We start from the raw sequence: 6,011 nt of genomic DNA on the forward strand, positions 1-6,011 counted from the left end.
AGTATAAAAAAGCATTAAACTCTAGATCATAGCAAACTATGGATAGTGTTGAGAATGGGAATTCTAGAACACTTCATTATGCCCATGAAGAATCTGTACATGGACCAAGAGGCAGTCATTGAAAGAGAACAAGAGAATACGCCATGGCTTAATGTCAGAAAAGGTGTGTGTTATGGTTGTATCTGTTTTCCATACCTATTCAAACTCTGCTGGCAACATCATCCCAGAAGCTGGAGTATACTAGAGGAATGTGGCCTCAGGATTGGAGAAAGGCTTCCTAACAACCTGTGATACGCCGATGACCCAACCTTGCTTGATGAAAGCAAGAAGGACTTGAAGTCATGTGGATGAAGCAAGGACCGAAGCCTTGTATTACAATATATAACGTATTTACAAAATGTTGAAAATAAGGGGAAAAAACCCAAAACTTTTTTCACAATGAGAGTAGTCGGTAAAATGATAAATGGAGAAGAGTTTGAAATTATGAAGGATTTTATCTTGATGGGCCCAATATCAGTACACCGGCAATCAGGAGCCCAGAGGTCAAAAACTACACTTCGCATTGGGTTAATCTTCTGCACAAGGACTCTTTAAAGTATTGAAAACAAGAAGGTTGCCTTGAGACCTAAGGTGTGTCTAACCAAGCCCGCGTATTTTTAATCACTTCATATGCATGTGAAAGTTAGACATTAAGAAAGGAAGACTGATGAAAAATCAATACATTTGAATAATGGTGCTTGTGAAGAATCTTGAAAGTATGAAGGATTTCCAAAAAAACAAAACGAATCTGTCTTGGAAGTACAGCCAGCATGCTCCTTAGAGCCAAGGATGATGAGACTTAGTTTCAAGTGCTTTAAATAGGGTGTCAAGAGACTAGTCCCCGGAGAAGGACATCACACTTGGTAAAGCAGAGGGGCAGCAAAAAAAAAGGAAGACCCTCTACAAGAGGGACTGACACAGCGGTTGTGAAGATGGCACCAAACCTGGCAGTGGTTCATGACGTTATATGTAGATTTGATAGAAGGTTTAACTGACTTGAAGGCACATGACAGCACATATATATAATCCTATAACAGACAGCACTGTAATTCAAGATAGGTCTTGAAGAGCTCTTTTGAAAGAATGTGACCCAAATCCTCTTGAATTTGTTTTTCCTAGAATAGTAAATCATATGATTTTCACACTCGAAATGACCAATACCAGTCCATGTTAGCTCACTAATGCCCAGATATGGATCTTTATGTGTTCCATTTCAATTTTTGTCATTTCCAAACCTCTTAGATTTTAGGATTTGGTTATTGATGGATTTTAGCAGAGGTTTCTTTTCATTTCGAGCCATTCCCCACCTTTTCTCTATTTATGCTATTAAGGCTGACTCTCCCTTGAGGCAACAACCCTTCCCTCCTCATCGTATTTTGAGTGCCTTCCAATCTGAGGGACTTATCATCTACCATCATGTCAGACAATATTCCACTGCTATTCAGAGGTTCTTCCGTGGCTGATTTCTCAAAAGTGACAGCCTCGTCTTTCTTCCCAGTCTACTGTTAGTCTGGAAACTCCAGGGCACCTATTAACTGTCGGCAATCCTACTGGTATTTTAATACTATTGGCATAGTTTCTAGCATAACAGGGACATGCAAGCTAACACAGACAAGCTGGAGTTGTGTGTGTGTGTGTGTGTGTGTGTGTGTGTGTATGCACCCGCGCACACTTTTTTCCTTCAAGTGATGGAAAGTTTTCCTTATTTCTTACACATTTATCCTTCATTTCCTATGTTTTGTTCATTTTTTCTACCCATTCTTTCTTCTCCTTTCTTTCAAAGCAAAGAAACCTCTTAAAAATAAGTCTCATTGCTTGAAACACATTCAAGATACAATACTGGGCGTACAAATGCTTTTTTTTTTTAAGGACTGGGCTCAATTAGGCATAATCTAAGGCAAATTCTTACTTCACAGGAATGGACTATCTACCTCCAAGCCTCATGGAAATCTTTATTAGAATAGTGATCCGAGGGGTTGCAGGACTGAAGTGCAGATGTTTTCTCTCTCCCTTTGATGGATGGCCCCAACACCATTAAGTGCCAGCAATCTGTCCCAAGATAATAGAGCAAGGCTTCAGCAAGTTTTAATTTGATTGGAGATTGGAAATCCAATGCGATCCTGCCTCCTACCACTTGTTAACCAGGCAGGCGAGCACTTTGAAGGATGGCCTGAAACATGTGCATCTGAAGAGAGGCCATAGCTGAGCATAATCACCTGATCGCCCGTGGCCTGTCTAATGTGCCCTGCAGACCCAAGGTTTCCTGGTGAATGGAAATGGAAGGGCTATATGTGTAATGAAATCAAAGACATCTGGGTTAGTGATGGGCAGGGACCAGTGTGAGAGAATGTGTGCTTTGGTTATTGCTGTTGAAGCGAATTACTAACTTATCAACGATCACAAATTTAGTGGTGGACAGCAACCTAACTTTTCACATTAGAATGAGAGGTTGCAATGCTGACCCCAATCTCCTTAGGCTAAATTCAAGTGGTCAGCAGGGCTGTGTTGCTCTTGGAAGTCTCTAGAGGAGAATTCAGGTTCTTCTCATTCAGATTGTTCGTAGAACTCAGTTCTCTCTGGTTATAGGACTGAGATCCTATGTCGACGCTGACTGCCAACTAAGGGCTGTTACTTGAAGGGATGCTTTATTTCTTGGCGCATGGCCCCTTTCATCAATTTTCAAAGTCAGGAATGGCAAATAGTGTTCTTCCCATAAACAGAGCCCTTGCCTGTCACTTTTAAACATGCATGTAACTAACAAATAAAGTCCTAGAAAAAGAATGACCATTTATGCCTGTAGGAAACAAGGATAGCAAGACTTTGTCTTTCTTCCCTTGGCCATGTCAACACGAAGGAGGGTCAGCGTGCAAGAGGGAACCCTGAATCAAATGTAATAGCCACTATAGGCTCAATCTCATTAGTCGTCATGAAGACAGGGCAAGACCAGGCAAGATTTCTGTTCTGATGAGTATATCCTCTCCATGGGTGACAGCTGACTCAATGGCAGCAGATAGTGACAGCGTAATTAGATTAAAACAAACACACAACTCACTGCCATTGAGTCCATTCTAACTCAGTGAGACAGAGTAGAACTGGCTCTGTGGGTCTCTGAGACAGCAACTGTTTTCAGGACTATAATACCCCCATTTTCCCATAAAGAATGGTTGGCATTTTTGAATCACTGACCATGTGGGTCAAAGCCCAACTTTTAAACACTATACCATTAGGGTTCCAACATCATTAAATTAGATTGTATCACATCAACTAACCCAGGATAATGTCCCCATTGAAGGCTGGTTTGCAATCTGACTTCCTTTCTCTGTGCAATGACATGTTCACAGGTTCTGGGTATCAGGATGTGGGTATCTTTGGAGTCTTTAGTCTGCCCCGGATGGAGAGCTTGAAGACTGCAGGCCACCATCCCCGCAAGGGCACTTGCATATGATTGGCAGAGCCCCGCAGCCACAAGCAATCTGAGATTCCAAGCAGACACCTCCATTGCTGGTTTTCTAGCAGTTTCCTATTATGCCAAGATAGCACTCTGAGAGAGAGAAGCAGATACACGGGGAGGGGAGGACAGAGTGGGGGAATCATGAATAGACCAAATTAACCTGACGAGAGTCTATGATTTAAACAGGAAGAGACAGGTAACCTTAAAATAAGAGTATTATTATTATTTTTTGCTGACAGCAGTGGAACTAGAGAGCTTATTACCAGGTTACTTGAGTTATATAAAATGCAGGAAATTACCTGCAAGCATATGAGGATGGTGAAATATAAATTTCAATGCTACTGCATTTTCATATCTTCTTTTTGCTACCCCTTCTTCAACCCTGTTTTATCCTCCTCCGTCCTCCATTCATTTTCTTCCTCTGTTTCGATGATCTTCTTTCTCTGCTTGTAATTGCATAATGTCTTTCTAGTTCCTTCATTCTGTTCCTTTTGTTTGCCTCAGAATCACCTTGTTCCATGAAGATATAAGGAAAGTAAGCTCATAGTCTATTCATGTTTTGGTCCTCAAGACTTAGTGTGAGGTCTGACAGATCACAGATGCTCAATGACTATTTATTGACTAAATAAATGGTTAAATCTAACCCTGAGCCCTGCAGTAAGGAAGCTATGCAAGGGAGACGGCAAAACAGCCAAGGGTGTGCCTCGTTCGCCACTGTTCTGAAAACACAGGGAACAGCTAGGTTGCGTTAAAAATAATGTTAATTATTTTCCCTTTAATGATCCCAGTTTCTCCAGCTGTCAAGTGAATTATCACCTCTTAAACATGCCAGTTTGGAAAGAGCTTTAAATTACAGTCAGAGGAGGGCAGAGGAACCGGAGTAATTGGAATTAAATTTATACAAAAGAGCTTTTCTTTTCTTCTAACTGTTGTTTAAATGGGTTCAAATAAATTGAAATAGCAAGAAACTTCCAAAGAGATAGAGGTAACAAAATGTGATTGCCTCCCCCAAAGCGAAAGCTTGGAGATGAAATGATCAGGAAAGAATTATTCTCTGAACGAGCAAGCTGGAGTGCTCTTAAATCGCAGGGTTACGCAGGTTTCTCCCTCTGCAGATAACCCGCACTGAAAATAGCACACCATTCTCTGAAGGGCGGCCAAGAGCTCCAAATTATAGGAGTGTCCAAATTATGGGCTGGACACCTCAGGCAATTGTATTCTTGAAAATGTCAGCGGAAGGCATTTCGATTTCATGAAGCATTTGCTGCGAAAAGGCCGCCATCCCATGGAGACTCTCGACTGGGAAAAGCAAGAAGAGGTTCACTCGAACAAGCAGCCCTTGAATCCCACTTCCACCAAGTCGCCTCTGACTCTTACAGAACCTGGACGGAGTTTCTGAGACTGTCCCTCTTTATGGGGCCAGGTAGGCTCACCTGTCTTCTGTGGAGCAGCGGGTTGATTTGAAGCACCTTCCATATTGTCTCTCAGTTTGCTCTCCTGTGGTGACTTCTGTGTTGATATGATGCTGGAAATTATGTCACTGTATTTCCACTGGTAGCAGGGAACAGGTTTCAGTGGCGCTTTCGGACTGAAGAACAGACAAGGAATGCCAGTTACCTTGGTCCATTTCTCCTGAGTTGGGAGTTCAAGATTTCCTTGGTGGCTGGCTTTACAGATGATCCTCAGACGACATCCGTCTTCCCCTGGTGCTCCTGTCTCCCTATGTGATCCTCCCTTTTCACATCTCCTAAGGGATTGGGTTCAGGTTATATTCCACACAGCTCTGCCCTCATTCATAAAGAAAATTCTATGTCTCAACAGGATTACCTCCCCAGGTATAAGAGTGAGTATTCTGACACACCTGTTGGAGGAGGCAATTCACTCTCTAATGGTGGAACTAAGGAGGAAATGTAACCCTCACAAAGTAGGACAGCAAGCAAATATGGCAAAGGAAACAACAGCTAGATTTGCAAGTTCACTACAGGTCTTTCCCAGATGGATCATGAATGAAGCCTTAATCTGTCTTTAACTTGAATTTGGTCATGTGCTCTCTGTGTGCTAGGTGCATATGTCCTGTTCTTGTATATCTCCTTCCTAATTCTTGCCAGACATATTACACTTGGTTCATCAAATGTGGCCTACCCTTTCCCTCATTGGCGCCTTTGTTAAGGATATTCCTTAAACCCAGACGACTCACTCTCAAACATCCAGAAGAGTCTTTGGGGGGCATTTAGGGTTAAGGACTCACCTATTACTGAAATATTGGTGATTTTACTCTTGATTCAGAGTTTACTGACAAGGAAGGCCTGGTGGCCTACTTCTAAAATACCACATTCATTGAAAACCTTATGAAACACAATTCTGTTCTGCCCTATCTGGTGTCTCCACTCACCGGTAAATGGTTTGTAGAGCCCAAGATGTTCTTCTCTCCTAATCTTGGCTCTCTGATCAGCAGCGCTCTCTCCCTGATTTGGATTCCCACCTGGTGGGAATTAGTGTGAACTCTCAGAAGAGAACACAC

This window comes from Tenrec ecaudatus, chromosome 3 (assembly GCF_050624435.1).
Source record: "Tenrec ecaudatus isolate mTenEca1 chromosome 3, mTenEca1.hap1, whole genome shotgun sequence".
NCBI classification, from domain to species: Eukaryota; Metazoa; Chordata; class Mammalia; order Afrosoricida; family Tenrecidae; genus Tenrec; species Tenrec ecaudatus.